The sequence below is a fragment of the Heterodontus francisci genome, chromosome 1 (genome assembly GCF_036365525.1).
Source record: "Heterodontus francisci isolate sHetFra1 chromosome 1, sHetFra1.hap1, whole genome shotgun sequence".
Taxonomy (NCBI): domain Eukaryota; kingdom Metazoa; phylum Chordata; class Chondrichthyes; order Heterodontiformes; family Heterodontidae; genus Heterodontus; species Heterodontus francisci.
Window position 1 is genome coordinate 36,608,896 of NC_090371.1, and position 27,158 is coordinate 36,636,053.

The window sequence follows — 27,158 nt, forward strand, 5'->3', positions numbered from 1 at the left end:
AAGTTTGCCACCACTCTTTGTGCTATTGATATAGTAAGTAGTGTAGAAAGGAGCATAAAATTACACAGATACTGATAGATTAAGTGAATGTGAAAAGCTATAGCCAATGGATTTCAACGCAGGTGTGAGGTCATCTGTTTTGGACCAAACAAGGATAGATCCAACCAGCAGGTCTGGCAACAAGAAATGCTGGATTCACTCAGCAGGTCTGGCAAAGAATCCAGCATTTCTTGTTTTTGTTTCAGATTTCCAGCATCCGCAGTATTTTGCTTTTATTTAAGGATAGATCCAACGATGTTTTTAAATGGTGAAAAGCTAGGAAAAGTGGAGGTCCAAAGATTTAGAAATCCATGTACACATCACTAAAATGTAATAGGTACAAAAATAATCAAAAAGTGAATTAAATGTTACCCTTTATAACTAGAGGCTCAAATATAATGGGAAGGTGGTTTTGCTACAGCTTTTCAAAGCCCTGGTTAGACCACATCTGGAGTACTATATATACTTCTGGACACTGCAGCTTAGAAAGGATATATTGAACTTGGAAAGAGTACAGTGCAGATTTCACCAGAATGTTACCAAGGCTCCAGTGGTTAGATCATGAGGAGAGATCACAGAAACTAAGCTTGTATTCCCTGGAATATAAAACATTGAGGGGTAATTTGAGGGTTTTTAGGATTTTGATAGGATAGAGACAAACTTTTTCCACTGGTGGGGTAATCTAGGACAAGGGGATATAACCTTAAAATCAGAGCCAGACCATTCAGGAGAGAAGTTAGGAAACACTTCTTCACACAAAAGGTAATTGAAGTGTGGAGAACACTCCCACTAAAATCAGCAGATGCTAGCTCAATTAATTTTAAATCTGAGATTGATAGATTTTTTTGTGAACCAAGTGTATTAAGGGATTATGGAGGCAAGAAGGGGGAGGGTGGTGGTGGGTGATTTCATTGAATTGTGATACAGGTGGTAATGACCTACTCCTGTTTCCATGATTGAGCAATCAGCTCTAATTTGAGAATTGGCTTGTCAAGCTGCCAATCAAAGCTACCAACTTGAATAAGAAAGCTGTCTGTTTTTTCCTCTCTCCTATCCCAGTTTGTCTGGGTGCTCTTAACAATTCCATTGTCCAAAAAACAGCTGCCCATATACTAACATGCATCAAGTCCCATTTGCTCAGAACTTCTGCTTGTTGACTTGTATTGGCTCCTGGTCCGGCAATGCCTCGTTTTTAAAATTCTTATATTCAAATCCCTTCATGGCTTCACCTCTCCCTATCTCTCTAATCTCCTCCAGCCCCATAGCCCTCCAAGATCTCTGTGCTTTTCCAGTTCTGGCTTCCTGCACATCCCTGATTTAAATCGTTCCATCATTGGTTGTCATCTTTCAGCTACCAAGACTCTAAACTTGAGAATTCCCACTCTGAATTTCTCCTCCCTCCTACCTCGCTTTTCTTATCTTGTTAAATGTTGTTTCATAATTCTCCTGTGAAGTGCCTTGGAATGTTTTACGACATTAAAGGAACTATATAAATACAAGTTGTTGTTTAGCTAACTATCTGCTAGCAGCTGACTGGACACCAATCCAACATTGCTGGTGCAAAGCTTTGTGGCATGTTTTGATGACCAAACTGGTAGTTTATTCAAAGTTGATATGGATAACAGTTTCAACTTCTTTCTTCACTCCTATCAACCATCTGTCTCAAATTTGTGACCGATCTGCCCTGGTCCTAATTGAATTTGACTCTACCCTGTTATAAAAAGGTCGACAAGTACATGAGAGAAAAGGAAATAGATATGCTGAGAGGCTGAGATTTTTTTATTCGTTCGTGGTATGTAGGCGTCGCTGGCTAAGCCAGCATTTATTGCCCATCCTGAATTGCCCTTGAGAAGGTGGTGGTGAGCTGCCTTCTTGAACTGCTGCAGACCTTGGGGTACACCCACAGTGCTGTTAGGAAGGCAGTTCTAGGATTTTGACCCAGCGACAGCGATATAGTTCCAAGTCAGGATGGTGTGTGGCTTGGAGGGGAACTTGCAGGTGGTGGTATTGCCATGCATTTGCTGCCCTTGTCCTTCTAGGTTGTAGAGGTTGCGGGTTTGGAAGGTGCTGTCAAAGCAGCCTTGGTGAGTTACTGCAGTGCATCTTGTATATGGTTCACATTGTTGCCACTATGTGTCATTGGTGAAGAGAATGAAGGTTGAAGGTGGTGGATGGGGTGGCGATCAAGCGGGTTGCTTTGTCCTGGATGGTGTCGAGCTTCTTGTGTGTTGGTGCTGCACCCATCCAGGCAAGTGCAGAGTATTCCATCACACTCCTGACTTGTGTCGTATAGATGGTGAACAGGCTTGAGGAGATAGGTGAGTTACCACAGAATTCCCAGTCTCTGACCTGCGCTTGTAGCCGCAGCATTTATGTAGCTGGTCCAGTTCAGCTTGTGGTCAGTGGTGACCCCCAGGATGATAGTGGGGGATTCAGCGATGATAATGTCTGGCACTTGTGTGGCGCGAATTAAAGGCCTGCTACCCGACCTGGACCCGACAACGTGTGTCGGGTCGGGTCTGGCTTTCTGGCTTGAGTCGGGCCAGGTCCGGGTCGGACACACACAGCTAAGAAGTGTTAAAAGTAAAAAACCTACCTGAGCTGAGAGTGAGGAACGTCAAAGAGGGAAACTCTGAGTCTGCGCAGTGAATGAGTGAGCGTCTCTATGATGTCATCATGCTCATGCTGCAGATTTGGAGTCGCAAGGTAGATAAAGGGAATGTTTCGGTGGTCGGGTCGGGTGCGAGAAAAAAATGGAGGGACTCTGGCTGGATGGGGCTTGGGTCCGATGTGGTTCTGTCAGGTTCGGGTCAAGGTTTTTTTTCGTGACCTGAGCAGTCCTTTAGCCTGAATGTTACTTGCCACTTATCAGGCCAAGCCTGGATGTTGTCCAGGTCTTGCTGCATATGGACATGGGCTGTTTCAGGACCTGAGGAGTTGCAAATGGTGCTGAACATTGTGCAATCATCAGCGAACATCACCACTTCCGACCTTATGATGGGGTCATTGATGAAGCAGCTGAAGATGATTGGGCCTAGGACACTACCCTGAGGAACTCTTGCAATGATGACCTGGGACTGAGATGATTGACCTCCAAAAATCATAACTATCTTCCTTTGTGCTAGGTATGACTCCAACCAGTGGAGAGTTTTCCCCGAGTCCCATTGACTCCAGTTTTGCTAGGGCTCCTTGATGCCATACTCATTCAAATGCTGCTTTAATGTCAAGGGCAGTTACTGTTGCCTCACCTCGAGTTCAGTTCTTTTGTCCATGTTTGAACCAAGGCTGTAATGAAGTCAGGAGCTGAGCGGCCCTTGTGGAACCCAAACTGAGCATCAGTGAGCAGTTTACTGCTGAGCAAGTGCCGCTTGATAGCACTGTTGATGACACCTTTCATCACTTTGCTGCTGATTGGGAGTCAACTGATAGGGCAGTAATTGGTCGGGTTGGATTTGTCCTGCATTTTGTGCACAGGACATACCTGGGCAAGTTTCCACATTGCTGGGTGGATGCCAGTGTTGTAGTTGTACTGAAACAGCTTGGCTCAGGGCTCTGCTAGTTCTGGAGCACAGGTCTTCAGTACTATTGCTGGAATGTTGTCAGGGCCCATTCTTTTGGGCCTCCTTATCTCGAGAGACAATGGATACGCGCCTGGAGGTGGTCAGTGGTTTGTGAAGCAGCGCCTGGAGTGGCTATAGAGGCCAATTCTGGAGTGACAGGCTCTTCCACAGGTGCTGCAGAGAAATTTGTTTGTTGGGGCTGTTGCACAGTTGGCTCTCCCCTTGCGCCTCTGTCTTTTTTCCTGCCAACTACTAAGTCTCTTCAACTCGCCACAATTTAGCCCTGTCTTTATGGCTGCCCGCCAGCTCTGGCGAATGCTGGCAACTGACTCCCACGACTTGTGATCAATGTCACACGATTTCATGTCGCGTTTGCAGACGTCTTATAACGGAGACATGGACGGCCGGTGGGTCTGATACCAGTGGCGAGCTCGCTGTACAATGTGTCTTTGGGGATCCTGCCATCTTCCATGCGGCTCACATGGCCAAGCCATCTCAAGCGCCGCTGACTCAGTTGTGTGTATAAGCTGGGGGTGTTGGCCGCTTCAAGGACTTCTGTGTTGGAGATATAGTCCTGCCACCTGATGCCAAGTATTCTCCGAAGGCAGCGAAGATGGAATGAATTGAGACGTCGCTCTTGGCTGGCATACGTTGTCCAGGCCTCGCTGCCGTAGAGCAAGGTACTGAGGACACAGGCCTGATACACTCGGACTTTTGTGTTCCGTGTCAGTGCGCCATTTTCCCACACTCTCTTGGCCAGTCTGGACATAGCAGTGGAAGCCTTACCCATGCGCTTGTTGATTTCTGCATCTAGAGACAGGTTACTGGTGATAGTTGAGCCTAGGTAGGTGAACTCTTGAACCACTTCCAGAGCGTGGTCGCCAATATTGATGGATGGAGCATTTCTGACATCCTGCCCCATGATGTTCGTTTTCTTGAGGCTGATGGTTAGGCCAAATTCATTGCAGGCAGACGCAAACCTGTCGATGAGACTCTGCAGGCATTCTTCAGTGTGAGATGTTAAAGCAGCATCGTCAGCAAAGAGGAGTTCTCTGATGAGGACTTTCCGTACTTTGGACTTCGCTCTTAGACGGGCAAGGTTGAACAACCTGCCCCCTGATCTTGTGTGGAGGAAAATTCCTTCTTCAGAGGATTTGAACGCATGTGAAAGCAGCAGGGAGAAGAAAATCCCAAAAAGTGTGGGTGCGAGAACACAGCCCTGTTTCACACCACTCAGGATAGGAAAGGGCTCTGATGAGGAGCCACCATGTTGAATTGTGCCTTTCATATTGTCATGGAATGAGGTGATGATACTTAGTAGCTTTGGTGGACATCCGATCTTTTCTAGTAGTCTGAAGAGACCACGTCTGCTGACGAGGTCAAAGGCTTTGGTGAGATCAATGAAAGCAATGTAGAGGGGCATCTGTTGTTCACGGCATTTCTCCTGTATCTGACGAAGGGAGAACAGCATGTCAATAGTCGATCTCTCTGCACGAAAGCCACACTGTGCCTCAGGGTCGACGCGCTCGGCCAGCTTCTGGAGCCTGTTCAGAGCGACTCGAGCAAAGACTTTCCCCACTATGCTGAGCAGGGAGATTCCACGGTAGTTGTTGCAGTCACCGCGGTCACCTTTGTTTTTATAGAGGGTGATGATGTTGGCATCGCGCATGTCCTGGGGTACTGCTCCCTCGTCCCAGCACAGGCATAGCAGTTCATGTAGTGCTGAGAGTATAGCAGGCTTGGCACTCTTGATTATTTCAGGGGTAATGCTGTCCTTCCCAGGGGCTTTTCCGCTGGCTAGGGAATCAATGGCATCACTGAGTTCCGATTTGGTTGGCTGTATGTCCAGCTCATCCATGACTGGTAGAGGCTGGGCTGCATTGAGGGCAGTCTCAGTGACAGCATTCTCCCTGGAGTACAGTTCTAGGTAGTGCTCAACCCAGCGGTCCATCTGTTTGCGTTGGTCAGTGATTATGTCCCCCGATTTAGATTTGAGGGGGGTGATCTTCTTGATGGTTGGCCCAAGAGCTCTCTTCATGCCATCATACATTCCTCTGATGTTTCCGGTGTCTGAGGCCAGCTGAATATGACTGCATAGGTGTTGCCAGTAGTCGTTTGCGCAACGCCTAGCTGTTCTTTGTGCAGTACTTCTGGCTGCTTTAAGTGCTGCGGATGTTAAATCGCTGGGGGCTTTCTTGTAGTTCAAAAGTGCAATGCGCTTAGCGGCTATGACAGGTTCCAGCTCTTCATTATGAGATTGAAACCAGTCTGCATTTCTCTTCGCACTTTTGCCGTAGGTGGTCAAAGCTGACTCATAGATGGCGTCTCTGATGTGGGCCCACTTGGTCTCAGCATCCCCTGTGGGAGTGTTTTGAAGGGCTGTTACAAGTGAATTTAGAAATTTTTGTAACAGCTGTGGGTGAGAAATTCTGCTCGTGTTGATGCGCGGGTGGCCCTTCTGCTTGGAATGATGCAACTTCTTTGGAGAAAAGCATAGCCTTTTCAGTATCCAGTGCCTTCAGCCGTAGTTTCTAATCATGTGGAGTGACTCAGATTGGCTGAAGACTGGAATTTGTTGTGATGCTGGGGATCTCGGGAGGAGGCCGCGATGGATCACTCATGCAGCATTTCTGGCTGAAGATGGATGCAAATGCTTCAGCCTTCTCTTTTGCACTGATGTGCCGGGCTCCCTCATCGTTGAGGATGCGAATATTTGTGGAGCCACCTCCTCCCATCAGTTGTTTAATTATCCACTACCATTCACGACTGGATGTGGCAGGACTACAGAGCTTAGATCTGATCTGTTAGTTGTTGGATTACTTAGCCCTGTCTATTGCATGCTGCTTGCCATGTAAGTGCTTGACTAGTCTGTGGGACAGCTCTCCCAATTTTGGTACAAGCCCCCAGATGCTGGTAAGGAGGACGTTGCAGGGTCGACAGGTCTGGGTTCGCCGCTGTCGTTTCAGGTGCCTATTCTAATGATATGATAAAATTGTCTTAAAGGGAATAGTGTAAATAGGCAAACTATTTGATCTAAAATTGAGAACTGTTTTCTGGCACTTTTTTTTTATGTTTTATTTTTAGTCATGTAGTACATCTTCATGACTATTTATGATATCCAATGTTTAAATGTATAAAACCCTTTGAATCTTTTATCAAGACTGTTTAATACTGACTGCAAATGACAGCAGGTGATGGTATTAACAGTAGAGAGGTTTTCTTGTATGGACACTGGTGATGTAATATCAACTACTTTGGACCTTGGTGAACTGAAATCCAATACCAAGCTCCATTTACCCTAATCTTATTCTTGCATTTTTTTTTTTAAAACTCACTCAAATTGCCCTCTGCAGAGATTTGTATCGTATGGTATCATCTGTATCCAGTTTTCTTTCCTATGATAAGAATAAAGGGAGTGAAAGAGGCTAGTGATAAAATGAATGCCTATTAATGGTAGCCTAAACCTTAAATGGGGTTGTGGAATATAGTTTATTTTTTTTTAATTGCTTTAACTTATCTGTAAGTCGATATTTCAAACCATTGTACAATCATGTATCAAACCAAATTTTCTGATTGTTACTTTTATTCTCATATACATGTAATTTGTATTTCTAATTATTAATCTTTAAATGTTTCTCATCTATTTAATTTGAAATATTTTTACTTATTTTAATCATCTTGATTAATTTTGTGTGCGTGAGAGTAGTGAAGGCAGTAGTGGAAAATGGGCATTTGTTCACATTTGTGTATTCAATCCCAGGCCCCCAAGCTTGAAAGAACAATGTGCTAATTCATTTCACCACCTTTCACCAATAATGTTCCTACTTGATCATCTTGATTTAGGTCTTAATATTATCCTCCTATTTTTATTTTTAAAAACTTGCCGTTTTGTTCCAGCCTTTCAAGTAAATCCTTACCATTCTATTCTCCTTAAATAAGTGCAACACAATGTATTTATGATTCATTCCTAAATAGCTATCTGACTGGTTTTCTTTCATTCCAAAATGATGTTCATCATACCAGTTTAATCCACTCTAATGTAGTCAGTTAATACTCAGAAACTGGAACAGTTTGAGATTCCTTGTGGTACTAAGCATCATGGTGAAGTGGCTATGTAACATCCTGGTGTGGTAATGAACTGCAAAGTCTGCAAAAGGCCCTCGTTGGATCCCTGATCTGTGCTGAATTGACTTCACAGCTAAAATTGTGGTGGAATGCTTCTATGGTCACACTGTATCTGAGCGAGGGAGGAAAAAAAAACATAGCCAACTTCCTGTTCTTGATTGCTGTCCAATGATTCTTGTTGCAAGGTATGCAGGTGTGAACATCCATTTCTCCCAAGTCTTTTTGTCATTCCGGTAACCAATAAAGTGAAATGGTAAGTCCTGCTAGTTCAGCCATCTACAAAAAGCGGAAGATTTAAAATAAAATAAATTCAACGGTGGAGTAAATAAAGTATCTGCAACTTATAAAACAATCACTCCAAATACCGAACTAATATTTGACATAAAATACAGCAGCTAATACTGCAATTGTGGGGGAGGCGGTGGTAATGTCACTGGACTAGTAACCCAGAGACCCAGGCTACTGCTCCGGGGACATGGGTTTGAATCCCACCACGGCAGCTGGTGAAATTTGAATTCAGTTAATCTGGGAATTAAAAGCTAGTCTAAAGGTAACCACGAAACCATTGTCAATTGTTATAAAAACCCCATCTGGTTCACCAATGCCTTTTAGGGAAGGAAATCTTACCTTATCTGGCCTACATGTGACTCCAGACCCACAGCACTGTGGTTGACTCTTAAAATGCCCTCTGAAATGGCCTAGCAAGTCAGTTCAAGGGCAATTAGGGATGGGCAATAAATGCTGGCCTAGCCAGCGACGCCCACATCCCACAAATGAGTAAAAATAATTGAGTTGTGTTCTTGGCTTTTCAGTGATGACACTCAGTCAGAGGTAAGGGGACTTGCTCCTAAGCTTTTACCGTCCCCAACTGCAAGAAAATGAGTGTGGGCTCTGTTGTGATGCATCTTTTTACAGTCAAAGAGTTGATAGTTTTTCAGTGTATTGTTTTTTGAGAAACCAAAGTGAAGGATCAAGGCCCATAGTGTAGAACACCACCAAGGTAGAAAAGAATAGACAAGGCAAAATAAATTATAGTGACTAGGTAATGATAACCTTGGAATGCAAATCTTGAACATTGAGGAAATGCAAGAATGAGAAAAGTAAGGAGTTCCCCATTTCTGAGGTCCTGTGTAAGAAAATGTAATTGAAGTTTAATTTGGCTGCAGAGAGAAGCAAGAGTGTGACGGATTGTATTTGAAGTTTAGAAGGAGCAAGAGGGAAAGATTTAGAATAGCACAGTAGTTGTAAAATAGGCCAAATGAGAGAGGTTGAAGTTCAAATTCACCTCTTGAGGGACCAGGCTTTTCTTGTAACCTATCCAGGAGTGTAAGTGAGGTGTTGGCACTTCCCGGAAAAGGAGCAGCTTTCAAATCTCAAACAGCTTTGAGCTTTACAGAGAAATTATTTGAGAGTAAAATGGCACAAAAGGAGCAACTGAGTTTCTTGAATTGCTTGAGCAACAACTTTGTGGGAATTCCACAGGCGCTGCAAAGGAAGTACGGCCTGATAAACAAAGAACAAGGTTTGGATCTATCAAATATGATAATCGATAGCTGTAAGTTAGACTTGAAAGACATGAAAAAATTGTGCCCTTTAAGAAAGATGCATTTCAGTGCTTAAAGTTCAAAGAGACCAAGATGCAATAATTCAGCCATTGTCCTACAAGAGGGTATGCTGACAATGTGCTACTTGAAGATTAATGAATGCAGATTGAAAACCTCAGTAAAAGGATGTAGAGAACTGCATGAAAAGTCATTGATATGGACAAGAAACTGATAGAATGAGACCTGGGGAACTTATGAATTGATTGAAATTTAGAGGATGGCCCATCAACAAGATAGAGCTATTTGAGAGGAATCTAGATCGCCATGCACACAGTTTTAGTAGACAGTGTTAAAGAATTGTAGGTTGCAGTTGTTAGCTAGTACCTCATTATTCTGCACCATTTCACTATTTTTTCTGAACATTTTAATTCTACTACTTATGTCCAGCTAGACGACATGCCCTCAGCTTTAGTGTTTCCCTTGCCCCCTCCACCACGCCCCCCCCCCCAAAAAAAAATCTCAAATATATTAAAGTTTCAAATAGATTAAATGCATTATAAATGGGATGGTGCTTTACTGTCCCAACAAATGTACTTTTCCAGATCGAACAATGGGTGGTAAATTGCTGTACAGTTGAGAGGACCTCAGTCAAATTCTTTCCAAATTTTTCCCTGGTGTCAACTCAAGCACAGACTTCTGAAAATTGCAATGAGGTACAAGTGGGACCATTATTTTTCATACAGAAAAATATTGGCATAGCACAATAAATTTATGGTGAATTCTCCTAATAGCTCAGTTGGTACATTTTCTGCATAGTGTGCAACATAACTGTACAGATCAGAAAGTCCCAGGTCTGACAATTGGTATGTATTCACTTAATTGATCTCAACTGTGGCAGCACGAGGACACTCTGTCTGTGGTGCTCCTGGGCTAGAAAGAGGAAAAGTCAGCTCGAGTTCCTATTCCTAATTACTATTCAATACCCCTGTTGGAAAGTGCACTTGCATAGCCTTGAATTGATGGCAAGTTTAGCCATGGTTATGATGCAACTGTGGTCAAATAGACTACTGACAATCAATGTCTGGTTTGGTTTACAGAAGAAAGGTCACTTGAGCTACCAGAGGATGTAGATGCCTATAGAATTATCCCACAACAAAAGTCAGTACCTTTGGGAGAAGAGAGGGGAAAAAGGAATAGTGCACATTTATACTTGCCTTTCCATGTCTGAAAGCAAGTCATATATAAGGAATTCATTTTAAATGTTGTCATGTCAGCCATTTTGCATGCAGCATAATTCACAAACTGTGATGAGATGGATGAATTGTGTGTGTTTTGGTGTGTTGGTTGAAAGAAGAAAGAAAAGGAAAGAAATATTTGAGGAAAAATACCACAACAGAATTAGTTCACTGACTAATCAAAGATTGTTGGCCAGTTACAGACAATATTTGAAGGTGTGGCTCACTGCACTTTTGGTTCAACGACTGGCAAAAATAAGGTATTCACAGTGGTCAGTTTGTCACTGAATAATGGAGGTCATCTTGAACCCATACAAATACTTGTTTCACACTTTCAAAGGATTTAGAATTGTAAAGTCGTACTTAACAGACTGATCAACTTAAAGAATAGAAACAAAGTCAAATCATCTCCTGCTCTGTCTGTAAATAGCATTAAAACTGAGAGAGCCTGGATTGGAAACACTGCATTTATTGTGCAGTGTAATGTGTAAAAGTGAAAACAGTTCTGTTGGTGATAGAAGGCACCAGAATTACAAAGAGTTCTAACAAAGGACCAAGTAAAAGAGAACTTGCATTTATATAATGCATTTCTTGACATCTCAAAGCACTTTATTGCCAATTAAATACTTTTGTAGTACAGTTACTGTTGTAATGGGGCATACAGCAGCCAATTTGCACACAGCAAGATACCAATTACCAAAATATAATGAGATTAATGATCAGTTAATCTGTGTTAGTGATGGTTAAAAGATAACCATTGGCCAGAACAATTCCCCTGCTTCTCTTTGAATAATGCCATAGGATCTGTTACATCCACCTGAGAGTGTAGATGGGGCTTTGTTTTAATCACTGATCCAAAAGATGGAGTATTGTGCAGTACAGCAGTTCACTTATGCATTAGCTGAGATTATGTGCTCAAGTCTCCGAAGAGGGGCTTGAACCCACAATCTTCTGACTCAGAGGCAAAAGTGCCATCACTGAGTTGTGGCTGACAGGAAAGTGAGATTATCGCCTCATGTCCAGAACACCAATTTTCCCCACCTACTTTTCCTGTTGTTTAACCTACAATGTTGATAATCAAGGGGACTATGGTTGTACTTGTTGTAAAGTTAGGGACCTTGAATCATTAACAATTAACAATACAGGAGGTTTGTCTCTGTGCCAGCTCTCTGAAAATGCTTTACACTTCATTACCTTTAAACCACTACACTATTCTATAGGCCACCAACTAGTGGGAAAGATATAGTAGAGTAAATTTGCAGGGAAATTACAGAGGTGCAAAAATCACAGTGGTGATAATGGAGGACTTTATACTAGGATAGTAATAGTGTAAAGGATGGGGTGGGGGGGAAAAGGTGCTGAAGTTTACTCGGGAATTTTCTTGATTAATATGTTTCTGGCCCAATGAAGAAGGAGGCATTGCAGAATCTGATTCTAGGGAATGAAGTGGATCAAGTGTCAGTAGGGGAACATTGGAGGGTCTGTGACCATAATATCGCAAGATTAAGGTTGGCTATGGAAAAGGACAAGGAGAAATCCAGAGTATAAATACTTAATTGGAGGAGGCCCAATTTCAGTAGTATGAGAATGGATCTGGCCCAGGTAAATTGGAATCAAAGATTGGCAGGTAAAACTGTAAGGGAACAATGGGCTAATTTTAAAGAGGTGCTAGTTCAGGTACATTAGAAGTCGTCTTCTCCTTCTTTGGCCTCCTTGTCTCGAGAGACAATGGGTAAGTGCCTAGAGGTGGTCAGTGGTTTGTGAAGCAGTGCCTGGAGTGGCTATAAAGGCCAATTCTAGAGTGACAGACTCTTCCACAGGCGCTGCAGATAAAATTGGTTGTTGGGACTGTTACACAGTTGGCTCCCTCCTTGCACTTCTGTCTTTTTTCCTGCCAACAGCTAAGTCTCGTCGACTTGCCCTCTTTAGCCCTTCCTTTATGGCTGTCCACCAGCTCTGGCGATCACTGGCAACTGACTCCCACGACTTGTGGTCAATGTCACAGGACTTCATGTCACGTTTGCAGACATATTTAAAGCGGAGACATGGACGGCCGGTGGGTCTAATACCAGTGACAAGCTTGCTGTACAATGTGTCCTTGGGGATCCTACCATCTTCCATGCGGCTCACATGGCCAAGCCATCTCAAGCGCCGCTGGCTCAGTAGGGTCTATATGCTGGGGATGTTGGCTGCCTTGAGGACTTCTGTGTTGGAGATACGGTCCTGCCACCTGATGACCAGGATTCTCCGGAGGCAGCGAAGATGGAATGAATTGAGACGTCGCTCTTGGCTGACATACATTGTCCACGCCTCGCTGCCGTAGAGCAAGGTACTGAAGACACAGGCTTGATACACTTGGACTTTTGTGTTCCGTGTCAGTGCACCATTTTCCCACACTATCTTGGCCAGTCTGGACATAGCAGCGGATGCCTTTCCCATGCGCTTGTTGATTTCTGCATCGAGAGACAGGTTACTGGTGATAGTTGAGCCTAGGTAGGTGAACTCTTGAACCATTTCCAGAGCGTGGTCGCCGATATTGATGGATGGAGTATTTCTGACGTCCTGACGTTCCATGATGTTTGTTTTCTTGAGGCTGATGGTTAGTCCAAAGTCCTGTCGGTGAGTCTCTGCAGACACTCTTCAGTGTGGGATGTTAATGCAGCATCGTCAGCAAAGAGGAGTTCCCTGATGAGGACCTTCCGTACTTTGGTCTTCGCTCTAAGATGGGCAAGGTTGAACAACCTGCCATCTGATCTTGTGTGGAGGAAAATTCCTTCTTCTGAAGACTTGAACGCATGTGAGATCAGCAGGGAGAAGAAGATCCCAAGCAGTGTAGGTGCGAGAACACAGCCCTGTTTCACACCACTCAGGATAGGAAAGGGGTCTGATGAGGCACAGCTATGCTGAATTGTGCCTTTCATATTATCATGGAATGAAGTGATGATACTTGGTAGCTTTGGTGGACATCCGATCTTTGCTAATAGTCTGAAGAGACCACGTTTGCTGACGAGGTCAAAGGGTTTGGTGAGATCTATGAAAGCAACGTAGAGAGGCATCTGTTGTTCACGGCATTTCTCCTGTAGCTGGCGAAGGGAGAACAGCATGCCAATGGTGGATCCTTCTGCTCGGAAGCCACACTGTGCCTCAGGGTAGACACGCTCAGCCAGCTTCTGCAGTCTGTTTAAAACAACTCAAGCGAAGACTTTCCCCACTACACTGAGTAGGGAGAGTCCACGATAGTTATTGCAGCCACCGCGTTCCCATGAAGGACAAACAAAGCCAGAGCTTCCTGTATGATGAAAGAAATGTTGAGTAAGATGAAGCAGAAAAAGGGGCATAAGACAGATGTCAGGTTGATAATACAAGTGAATATAGAAAGTTCAGAGGGAAAGTGAAAAGCAAAATAAGAAAGGCAATGACAGAATATAAGAGACTGACAGCTAACATAAAAGGGAATCCAAAAGTGTTCTATAGGCATATAGATAGTAAAAGGGTAGTAAGAGGAGAGATGGGGCCAATTAGGGACTAAAAAGGGGATCTACGCATGGAAGCAGAGGACATGGCTAGGGGGATAGATATGGTCCTCTGCAGCTGAGAGTGAGAGTCCCAAAGGCAATGTTGCCTACCCAGTGACAGGATTAATGCGGCCCCACTATTTAAGAAGGGTTGTAGAGATAAGCCAGGGAACTACAGACCAGTGAGTCTGAGGTAGGGAAACTATTGGAGAAAATTCTGAAAGAGAGAATCTATCTTCACTTGGAGAAGCAAAATTTGACCAGGTGTGTAGATGAGGGTAGTGCAGTTGGTGTAGTTTACATGGATTTCAGCAAAGCCTTTGACAAGGTCCCACATGGGAGACTTATCAAGAAAGCAAATGCACATGGGATACAAGGTAACTTGATAAGTTATAGATGGAAGATATAGATGGGATGGTCAAATGGGCAGAAAAGTGGCAGATGGAATTTAACGCTGAAAAGTGTGAGGTGATACACTTTGGAAGGAGTAATGTGAGATGGAAGTATTCAATGAATGGCCTGACACTGGGTAGTTCCAAGAAACAAAGTTTAAGGTGAGGGGTGGGAGGTTTGAGGGGGATTTGAGGAATAACTTTTTTACCCAGAGGGTGGTGACAGTCTGGAATGCCCTGCCTGGGAGGGTGGTGGAGGCAGGTTGCCTCACATCCTTTAAAAAAGTACCTGGATGAGCACATGGCACGTCATAACATCCAAGGCTATGGGCCAAGTGCTGGCAAATAGGATTAGGTAGAGAAGTCAGGTGTCTTTAATGCATCGGTGCACACTCGATGGGCCGAAGAGCCTCTTCTGCACTGTATTATTCTGTGATTCTGTGATTAAGGGCAACTCCTCAGGGCTAGAGAGGAATTTGGAGTAGGAGGAGAATGATCCAGTTGACATGGTGCATGTGGGCACCAAAGACATAGGTAGGACTAAGAAAGAGATTCTGCTGAGGAAGTATGAGCAGCTAAGGGCTAAACTAAAAAGCAGAACAACAAAGGTGGTAATCTCTGGATCACTACCTGAGCCATGAGCAAATTTGCGTAGGGTAAATAAGAATAGTGAGTTGAATGCATGGCTCAAAGATTGATGTGGGAAAAGTGGATTTCGATTCATGGGGCACTGGCACCAATACTGGGGAAAGAGGGAGCTGTACTGTTGGAGTAACCTTCTCTTGAATTGCGCTGAGACCAGTGACCTGGTGAATCATATAACTAGGGTGGTAGAGAGGGCTTAAAACTAAATAGTGGGGGGAGGGGTTCACATGAGGGGAGATTTGGAAAGTTAAAGAGAAAAGACAAGGAAATAGTGCAGGGTAATGATACAGATAATGAGAACCAGAGTGTGACAGGAGGGGACAGAGCATACAAACATGAGAAGGCCAGCAAATAAGGTCAGAGTAGGAAAAAATGGTAAGAAGTTGGAATTAAAGGCTCTTTATCTAAATACTTGCAGCATTCATAACAAGAAGGATGAATTGATAGCACAAATAGAAATAAATGAGTATATGATGGCCATTACAGGGACATGGTTGCAAGGTGGCCAAGGCTGGGACTTGAGTATTCAAGGATATTTGACATTTTGGAAGGACAGGAGGAGAGGAAAGGAAAAGGAGGTGAGGTAGCTCTGTTCATAAAGGATGAGATCAGTACAATGGAGAGACCATGATGTTTGTTCAGAAGATCAAGATATAGAATCAACTTGGGTGGAGAAAAGAAACAGCAAAGGAAAGAAGTCACTGGTGGGAGTACTATATAGGACCCCTAACAGTAGCTACAAAGTAGGAAAGAGTATAAATCAAGAAATATTGGGGGCTTGCAAGAAAGGGACAGCAATAATCGTGGGTGATTTTAATCTTCACATCGATTGGACAAATCAAATTAAAGGTGAAGGTAGCCTGGAAGATGATTACATAGAGTGTATTTGGGACAGTTTCTTAGAATACTTTCCAGAACCCACCAGGGACCAACCTATTTTGGACCTGATATTGTGTAATAAGACAGGATTAATTAAAGATCTCATAGTAAATGATCCTCTAGGCAGGAGTGATCATAACAAGATAGAATTTCACATTCTGTTTGAGGGTGAGAACTGAGAGTCCATAACTAGTGTCTGAAACTGAAATAAAGGCATTTACAAGGGTATGAAGACAGAGTTGGCTAAAGTGGATTGGGAAAATTGGCTAAAAGGTAAGACGGTAGAGAAGCGGTGACGAACATTTAAGGCGATATTCCATAACTCTCAACAAAGACATATTCCATTGAGGAAGAAAGACTCGACCAGAAGGATGCACCATCCATGGCTAACAAAGGATGTTAAGGGTGGTGTCAAATTGAATGAAAAGGCATACAGAGATTAGTGGTATGCCAGAAGATTGGGAAATTTTAGAAAGCAGCAAAAGGATGACGAAAAAAGGAGGGAGACATTAGAGTATGAGAGAAAACTAGCAAGAAATATAAAAACACAGTTTTAAAAAAAACTTCTACAAATATATAAGAAGGAAAAGAGTAGCTAAAATGAGCATTGGTCCCTTAGAGGGTGAGACTGGTGAATTAACAATGAGAAACAAGGAAATGGCACAGGCTTTGAACAAGTATTTGTTCTTCATAGTAGAAGGCACAAAAAAGCATCCCAAGAGTAGTAGAAAGTCAGGAGACAAAAGGGAGGGAGGAATTTAAAACAATCATGATCACTAGAGAAAAAGTAATGGGAATACTAAAGGCTGACAAGTCCCCTGGACCTGATGGCCTGCATCTGAGGGTCTTAAAGGAAGTGACTGCAGAGATAGTTGGAAAACTGCCAATGTAACACCTCAGTTCAAGAATGAAGGGAGACAGAAAGCAGGAAACTATAGGCCAGTTAGCCTAATGTCTGTCACTGGAAAATGCTAGAATCCATTATTAAAGAGGTAGTAGCAGGACATTTAGAAAATCACAATACAATCAGGCAGAGTCAACAGAGGTTTGTGAAAGGGAAATCATGTTTAACAGACTTATTAAAGTTCTTTGAGGATGTAAGAAGTAAGGTGGATAAAGGGGAACCAGTCAATGTAGTGTATTTGGATTTCCAAAAGGCATTCGATAAGGCACCATATAAAAGGCTACTACATTAGCTAAGAGCTCATGGTGTTGGAGGTGATATGTTAGAATGGATAGAGGACTGGCTAACTAACAGGAAACAGAGTCGGGATAAATGGTTCATTTTTAGGTTGGCAAACTGTAACTATTGGAGTGTCACAGGGATCAGTACTGGAGCCTCAACTATTTACAATCTATATTAATGACTTGGATGAAGGGACAGACAGTATTGTAGCCAAATTTGCTGATGCAATGAAGATGGGTAGGAAAGCAACTTGTGAGGAAGATACAAAGTGTTTGCAAAGGGATTTGGAGAGGTTAAGTGAGTGGGCAAAAATTTGGCAGATGGAGTATAATATGGGAAAATGTGAGGTTGTCCACTTTGGCAAGAAAAATAGAAATGCAGAATATTATTTAAATGGAGAGAGACTGCAGAATATAGAGGATTGCTTTGTCCTGGATAGTGTCAAGCTTCTTGAGTGTTATCGGAGCTGCAGTCATCCAGGTCACTGGAGTGTATTCTATCGCACATGTTACGACCAGGTGAGAAATGTGTCTATGGATCCCTTTCAGCCTTCACCTGGTCTTACTGTAACAGGATTTAATTTTAAACACATTGTGTTTTGAGCTCCCCCTTGGTGAATCCTTGTTCACCACTTTCCAATTATAAGGCAAAGAAATGAGCACAAACAGGCTTTCTTGGGTTTAAAGAAGAAAAGTGAAATTTATTAAAACAAACTTAAACTCTAATTCAGTAAATGCCTACAGATACAGGCCGCACCCCACACTAGCATGCATGTGTGATATGCACATGCAATAGGGGCAGAAAAGAGCAGAAGAAAAATAAAATGGAGAGGTTGGTGGTAATCTCTGAAGAGGGTTTTTTGTTACTGTACTTCGAGCTCGCTGTAGTCCTTGCTTGTAGGTAGATCTTGCTTTTAATTGGGGCCCAGTATTCTTGTTAAACCTTGTTCACTGTAGGAAACTTTTCTCTCTTGGGATTCATATGTCTTCAATGGATTCCGAAGCTGGTGAGAGAGATGAGAGCAGACAGGAGAGAGATGTTCTCAATCCAGGATCCAGGAGTGTTCTGCCAGTTCAAAACTCTGTGGCAAGTTCAAATTCCTGCAGCAGTCAGTTGGTCATGTGACTAAACTGGTCTGACTACGTCTTCTGTACATTCAGCCATCTTAGCAGTTAACCTGGAATGTCTGCTCCTCCACCCTCAACATCTGGTAATCAAAAATCCATTGTGGGTTAAATTGGAGCAGGAAGTAACCCCATTAGTCCTTTCCAATTACTGTCTGTTTATATGCAAAAATGTCTCTCCAGTCAAGGATCCAATGGTTTTTTTTTTTACCAGTTCGTTCTTCACTCCAGTAACAGTTTAAAATCAATGTTCATGTGGCGAAATTTATATTCCTCATTCTTGGCAGGTGGGGGCCTGCATGACACACTCCTGACTTGTGCCTTGTAGATGGTGGACAGGCTTGGGGGAGTCAGGAGGTGAGTTACTCATCGCAGAATTCCCAGCCTATGACCTGCTCTTGTAGCAACAGTGTTTATGTGGCTGCTCCAGTTCAGTGTCTGGTAACCCCCGGATGTTGATAGTGGGGGATTTGGTGATGGTAATGACATTGAATGTCAGGGGAATATGGTTAGACGCTTTCTTTTTGGAGATGGTCATTGCCTGGCACTTGTGTGGTATGAATGTTACTTGCCACTTTTCATCCCAAGCCTAGATGTTGTTCAGGTCTTGCTGCATATGGACACGGCTGCTTCAGTATCTGAGGAGTTTCAAATGGTACTGAATATAGAAACATAGAAAATAGGAGCAGGAGTAGGCCATTCGGCCCTTCGGGCCTGCTCCGCCATTCAAAAAATGATTGCTGATCGTCTAATTCAGTACCCTGTTCCCACTTTCTCCCCGTATCCCTTGATCCCTTTGACACTGTTCAATCATCAGCAAACATCCCCACTTCTGACCTTGTGATGGAGGGAAGATCATTGATGAAGCAGCTGATGCTGGTTGGACCTAGGGCATTACCCTGAGGAACTCCTGCAGTGATGACCTGGGGCTTAGGTGTTTGGCCTCCAACAACCACAACCATCTTCCTTTGTGCTGGGTATGACTCCAACCAGTGAAGAGTTTTCCTTTGCATCCCATTGACTTCAATTTGGCTATGGCTCCTCAGTCAAACGCTGCCATGACGTGAAGAGCAGTCACTCTCATCTCACTCTTGAATTCAGCTCTTTAGTCCATGTTTGGACCAAGGCTGTAATGAAATCTGGAGCCAAGTGGCCCTGGCATCAAACAATACTCATGGAAGTAAGCATGGATATTGTGGAGGTATTGGCTATAATTTTCCAATCTGCCTTATGTATAGGGGTGGTGTCAGAGGACTGAAAAATTGCAAATTTTATTCCCTTATTCAAAAATGTGTGGAAGGATAAACCCAGGCCTGACAGTTTAACATCAGTGATGGGAAAGCTTTTACAAATGATAATCTGGGACAAAATTAACAGTCACTTGTGTTATGATCCTGTGGCTTTTTATTCCGGGAAGAATGTGCTGTGCCTTTAAGGCTGGAAAAGGAGCCGTACTGTTTAAAGGCAACAAGCTCCAGAGACTAAGTCAAAGAGTGCATTCTGGTTGCCCTGGGATATAGCCACTCAGAAACTGAGGATCGAGAGATACAATGTTGCTGATTGACATTTGAAACTTGTTGAAAAACTGGCTTTTGAGACACAGTTAACAGAGACAGACACAGACTGTCAGCCAGCATATACTGAAGGAAAAGAGAGCTCTCTCTTGGTTTATTTAACTCTATTGATTATACTGTCAGAATTCTGATGTCAAGCCAGATTAATTTCTTAAAAGAAAATAACAAATTCCTTTAACTACTGAACTGTAATTGTTGAAATTCATCTCTGGAAAAGAAGAGCATCAATTCAACTGCTGAACTAGACTATGGACTGTTCTACTGTGGAAGAACCTTTCCACCCCCACCACCACCCCCCCCCCCCCCCCACCCCCATCGGATGGCTGTGAGGACTTCAAGCAACCTTGGACCACATTGGAAAATTTCACTTCAGCAGGATCGTAAATATGCAAGGACACTATTTTTTTCTATTTTAAATGTTTATATCTGAGTAGTGTTTAAGAATTTAGTTTTTTCTAATTAAACAGAATGAGGAAAGGCCATACAAAATAAAGGGCACAATTCTAAAGTGGGTACAGGCACAGAGAGATCCTGTGGTTATATGTGCATAAATCATTGAAGGTGGCAGGGCAGGTTGAGAAAGTGTTTAAAAAGGCATATGGGGCCCTGGAATTTAATAATAGAGGTATAGAGTACAAAAGCAAGGAAGTTATAACAAAACTGTATAAAACACTGATTCGGCCTCAACTGGAGTATTGTATCCAATTTTGGGCACCACACTTTTGGAAGGATGTGGCAGCTTTACAGAAAAGATTTACAATAATGGTTCCAGGGATGAGAGACGTCAGTTATGTGGAGAGACTGGAGAAGCTGGTGTTGTTCTCCTTAGCGAAGAGAAGGTTGAGAGGAGGTTTGATAAAGGTGCTGAAGATCATAATGGGTCTGGACAAAGTAGATAGAGAAATTGTTCCCATTGACAGATCAAAGGAAACTGATTTAAGGTGAATGGCAACCATGAAGAAAAGGTTTTTTTTATGTAGTGAATGGTTAGGATCTGGAATGCACTGCCTGAAAGGACAGTGGAGACAGATTCAATGGTGGCTTTTAAAAGGCAATTGGATAATTCATGTTATTCTTCTGCCCTTTATTCATAACCTTTTACATTTTTCATTGCCAAGTATTTATCCACTTCACTTTTAAAAGATGGAACATAGTCTGCTTCAACCATTGTTTCTGTTAGGAATCAGATTCCATAATAACTTTGAAAGGCTTGAAGAGGACTAATTTGCAGGATTATGGGGAAAAGGCTGGGGTGGGACTAAATTGGGCAGCTCTTTCAAAGATCTGACACAAGAACGATGGGCTGGATGGACTGCAGTGGTTGAAGAAGGCAGCTCACCACCACCTTCTCTAGGGCAATTTGGGATGGGCAATAAATGCTGGCCTTGCCAGCAACGCCCACTTTCCATGAAACGAATATAAAACAGAGGCAGGGGCTCTGAAAATGCAGATTTGAGTTGCAATTTTAACACCCGGAAACAAAGGAAGGCCCGGGTGGTTTTGCTATGGTCAGACTTATAGTCTCTGAGAATTGTAAAAGGCAAATGGCCATTGAATTTTTGACCTGGATAATTTCAACAGACTCTCCCACGTCAGCAGGTTGAAAGGAAGAAAGAAAAACCAGCAAGAAGAGCTCTGCAGCCAAAAGAGAGGGAAAACTGCAGAGGCACTGGCTCTCAGACCACTGCTGCAGCAAAAAGCAGCTAAGATTTGAACCCGATTCAAAAGTTGAGGTTTGTGGAGGAGAAAAGACCAATGGGGTCACCAGAGATTGCCTTATTAATGGAAGCTTAGTCTAATATGCTTGGAAGAAGTGAGCAGAGAGGACATCGGCTTTGGGAAGGATTAGGAGGGGGAACAGAGAGAGAGACAGAGGGTGACAGAGAGGGGAAGACACAGAACTTGAACAACACAGAGAGGAGGGACACACAGAGACAGTGAGATAGAGAGGGGAGAGAGAGTGATCAAGATCAGTCCTCACAGATGGACAGCTATCTGGAATACTCCGCATCATTACAAGTGCGCGGGCAAGCATTGACGACTTGTGCAAATTTTAAAAATGCCAGATATCTCATTAACTCAGTGTCCAACATAGTGACAAGAAAGTAAGTCAATAAATTATACTCTCATTTAATGCTTCTTCACAAAAATGCACATCTGTTATTTTGATAAATTTTTATTGCCTTTATCTTTCTGAAATTGTCTCAGTTGCCCCCTATGTAAGACAAAAATTGTAATGTGGCCCCCTCACGTGAAAAGGTTGGACAACCCTGATATAGAGACACTAGAGAGGGTGCAGAGAACATTGACAAGGATGATACCAGAACTGCATTGGGTATACATGTTATGATGGATAGGTAGTAAGTGGTGTGGGCAGATTTCATTTTTCACCTCCCAACTGACCACAGATAGTAAAAGCAAAATACTACAGATGCTGGAAATCTGAAATAAAAAACAAAGTGCTGGAAATACACAACTGGTTTGGTAACATCTGTGGAGAGAGAAACAGAGTTAACGTTTCAGGTCTGTGACTGTTCATCAGAACTAGCAAAGGTTAGAAATGTGATAGCTTTGAGCAAGTGAAAGGGGGGAAGGGAGAAGAACAACTAAAGCGAGGTCTGTGATAGGGCGAAGGACAGGAGTGATTAAATGACAAAGATGTCAAGGAACAAAAGGCAAAGGGAGTGGTAACAGCCGTAGTAAAAAACAAAGCATTTGTACAGAGTGTGTGTTAAGGGCAGAATAATGAACAGCTCTGCCTGAAAGCAAAAACATGAAAAACAAGTTTGAGACTGGTACATGGTTAAAAAAACCCAATCAAAATGGTGGTCATGGTCTGAAGTTGTTGAACTCAATGTTGAGTCCAGAGGGCTGTTCAGTGCCTAATCAGAAGATAAGGTGCTGTTCCTCGAGCTTATGTTGAGCTTCACTGGAACACTACAGCAGGTTGAGGACAGAATTGTGGGCGTGAGAGCAGGGTGGTGAATTAAAATGGCAAACAACCAGAAGTTTGGATTATGCGGACTGAGCTGTTCATTATTCTGCCTTTAAAATGCTCTGGACAAATGCTTTGTCTTTTATTACAACTATTAGGGCTCGTTTTGCCTTTTGTTCCATGACATCTCTGTCATTTAATCTCTCCTACCCTCCGCCTATCACACACCTTCCCTTTTGCTCAAAGAAAAACTTATAACTTTTGTTAGTTCTGGTGAAAGATCATCGACCTGAAACATTAACTCTGTTTCTCTCTCCACAGATGCTGCCAAACCTGCTGAGTATTTCACAGAATCACAGAATTGTTACAGCACAGAAGGAGGCTATTTGGCCCATTGTGTCTGCAATTCCAGTTCTTCAAATGAGCAATTCTCCTAGTGCCACTCCCCCACCTTCTCCCCATAACTCTGCACATTCTTTCATTTCATATAACAACCTAATTCCCTTTTGAATGCTTCAATTGACCCTGCCTCCACCGCACTCTCGGGCAGTGCATTCCAGACCTTAACAACTCGCAGCATGAAAATGTTTTTCCTTATGTCGCTTTTGATTCTTTTAACAATGACTTTAAATCTGTACCCTTTCATTCTTGATTCTTTCACGAGTGGGAACAGTTTCTCCCTATCAACTCTGTCCAGACCCCTCATGATTTTGAATACCTCTATCAAATTTCCTCTCAGCCTTCCCTTCTCTAAGGAAAACAGTCCCAACTTCTCTAATCTATCTTCAAAACTGAAGTTCCTCATCCCTGGGATCATTCTTGTGAATCTTTTCTGCACCCTCTCTAACGCCTTCACAAACTTCCTAAAGTGCGGTGCCCAGAACTAGATGCAATACTTCAGCTGAGGCCGAACTAGTGTCTTGTACAAGTTCAACAAAACCTCCTTGCTCTTGTACTCTATGCCCCTATTAATAACGCCAAGGATACTGTATGTTTTATTAACTGCTTTCTCAACCTGTCCTTCCACCTTCAACGACTCGTACACTTATACACCAAGGTCCCTCTGCTCCTGCACCCTGTTTAGAATTGTACCCTTTATTTTATATTGTCTCTCCATGTTCTTCCTACCAAAATTCATCATTTTACATTTTTCCACATTGAACTTCATCTGCCGTCTGTCCACCCAGTGCACCAATTTGTCTATGTCCTTTTGCAGTTCTACACTATCTTCATCATAGTTCACAATGCTTCCAAGTTTCGTATGATCCGCAAACTTTGAAATTGTGCCCTGAACACCAAGGTCTGGAAAAGCAAGGATCCCAACACTAACCCCTGGGGAACTTCACTACAAACTTTTCTCCAGCCAAAAAAACATCCATTAACCACTACTGTTTGTTTTCAGTCACTCAGCTAATTCCGTAATATTTCTAGAAGTTTCCCCAACACCGAAGTTAAACTGAATGGTGAGCTTATCTTTGCACCTTTTTTTGAACAGGGTGTAACGTTTGCAATTCTCTGGTCCTCTGGCAGCACCCCAAGACTAAGGAAGTGCCTCCATTCACTTCCGTCAATATCCTTGGATGTATCTCATTCGGTCCTGGTGCCTTATCCGCTTTTAGTACTGAAAGCCTAACCAAAACCACCTCCTTTTCAATTTTAAACCCTTCTTGTGTCTGAATTAAAAACAAGAAATGCTGGAACCACTCAGCAGGTCTGGCAGCATCTGTGGAAAGAGAAGCAGAGTTAACGTTTCGGGTGAGTGACCCTTCTTCGGAACTAACATTCTGAAGACTAACAGTGACCCTTCTTCGGAACCGTTAGTCTTCAGAATGTTAGTTCCGAAGAAGGGTCACTGACCCGAAACGTTAACTCTGCTTCTCTTTCCACAGATGCTGCCAGACCTGCTGAGTGGTTCCAGCATTTCTTGTTTTTATTTCAGATTTCCAGCATCCGCAGTATTTTGCTTTTATTTTAGTGTCTGAATTACCTCCTCTTTCACCAGTGCCTGGGTTGCACCTTTTTTTTTGAGAGATACAGCACTGAAACAGGCCCTTCGGCCCACCGAGTCTGTGCCGACCATCAACCACCCATTTATACTAATCTTACACTAATCCCATATTCCTACCACATCCCCACCCGTCCCTATATATTTCCCTACCACCTACCTACACTAGGGGCAATTTGCAATGGCCAATTAACCTATCAACCTGCAAGTTTTTGGCGTGTGGGAGGAAACCGGAGCACCCGGAGGAAACCCACGCAGACACAGTGAGAACTTGCAAACTCCGCACAGGCAGTACCCAGAATCAAACCCGGGTCCCTGGAGCTGTGAGGCTGCGGTGCTAACCACTGCGCCACTGTGCCGCCCACCTTCTTCCTTGGTGGAAGGACCAATGCAAAGTATTCATTTAATTTTTATTTTTTAATTTCCAAAATATACTTTATTCATAAAAATCTGAAAAAATTACATTCCCAAACAGTTTAAAACAGCATCAAGTCAAAAAATACAAAGAGTGCAAAGGTGATCAGTTTCCTTCTATACAATCATGAGTTGCCTCACAACCTTTCCATTTCATTGTCGTGCCATATAGAACAAAGAACAAAGAACAAAGATAATTACAGCACAGGAACAGGCCCTTCGGCCCTCCAAGCCTGCGCCGATCCAGATCCTCTCTCTAAACATGTTGCCTATTTTCTAAGGTTCTGTATCTCTTTTCTTCCTACCCATTCATGTATCTGTCTAGATACATCTTAAAAGACGCCATCGTGCCCGCATCTACCACCTCCGCTGGCAACGCGTTCCAGGCACCCACCACCCTCTGCGTAAAGAACTTTCCACGCATATCCCCCCTAAACTTTTCCCCTTTCACTTTGAACTCGTGTCCTCTAGTAATTGAATCCCCCACTCTGGGAAAAAGCCTCTTGCTATCCACCCTGTCTATACCTCTCATGATTTTGTACACCTCAATCAGGTCCCCCCTCAACCTCCTTCTTTCTAATGAAAATAATCCTAATCTACTCAACCTCTCTTCATAGCTAGCGCCCTCCATACCAGGCAACATCCTGGTGAACCTCCTCTGCACCCTCTCCAAAGCATCCACATCCTTTTGGTAATGTGGCGACCAGAACTGTACGCAGTATTCCAAATGTGGCCGAACCAAAGTCCTATACAACTGTAACATGACCTGCCAACTCTTGTACTCAATACCCCGTCCGATGAAGGAAAGCATGCCGTATGCCTTCTTGACCACTCTATTTACCTGCGTTGCCACCTTCAGGGAACAGTGGACCTGAACACCCAAATCTCTCTGGACATCAATTTTCCCCAGGACTTTTCCATTTACTGTATAGTTCACTCTTGAATTGGATCTTCCAAAATGCATCACCTCGCATTTGCCCTGATTGAACTCCATCTGCCATTTCTCTGCCCAACTCTCCAATCTATCTATATTCTGCTGTATTCTCTGACAGTCCCCTTCCCTATCTGCTACTCCACCAATCTTAGTGTCGTCTGCAAACTTGCTAATCAGTCCACCGATACTTTCCTCCAAATCATTAATGTATATCACAAACAACAGTGGTCCCAGCACGGATCCCTGTGGAACACCACTGGTCACACGTCTCCATTTTGAGAAACTCCCTTCTACTGCTACTCTCTGTCTCCTGTTGCCCAGCCAGTTCTTTATCCATCTAGCTAGTACACCTTGGACCCCATGCGCCTTCACTTTCTCCATCAGCCTGCCATGGGGAACCTTATCAAACGCCTTACTGAAGTCCATGTATATGACATCGACAGCCCTTCCCTCATCAATCAATTTTGTCACTTCCTCAAAGAATTCTATTAAGTTGGTAAGACATGACCTTCCCTGCGCAAAACCATGTTGCCTATCACTGATAAGCCCATTTTCTTCCAAATGGGAATAGATCCTATCCCTCAGTATCTTCTCCAGCAGCTTCCCTACCACTGACGTCAGGCTCACCGGTCTATAATTACCTGGATTATCCCTGCTACCCTTCTTAAACAAGGGGACAACATTAGCAATTCTCCAGTCCTCCGGGACCTCACCCGTGTTTAAGGATGCTGCAAAGATATCTGTTAAGGCCCCAGCTATTTCCTCTCTCGCTTCCCTCAGTAACCTGGGATAGATCCCATCCGGACCTGGGGACTTGTCCACCTTAATGCCCTTTAGAATACCCAACACTTCCTCCCTCCTTATGCCGACTTGACCTAGTGTAATCAAATATCTGTTCCTAACCTCAACATCCGTCATGTCCCTCTCCTCAGTGAATACTGATGCAAAGTACTCGTTTAGAATCTCACCCATTTTCTCTGAGTCCAAGCATAACATTCCTCCTTTGTCCTTTAGTGGGCCAATCCTTTCTCTAGTTACCCTCTTTCTCCTTA

At 43.3% G+C, this 27,158-nt stretch overlaps 1 protein-coding gene across 1 annotated transcript in view; it reads left to right on the plus strand.

The window, feature by feature from the left end:
- rnf103 (ring finger protein 103) overlaps window positions 1-27,158 on the plus strand; it is a 109,006-nt gene that overhangs the window by 29,314 nt on the left and 52,534 nt on the right. The gene's annotated exons all lie outside the window — the stretch shown is intronic.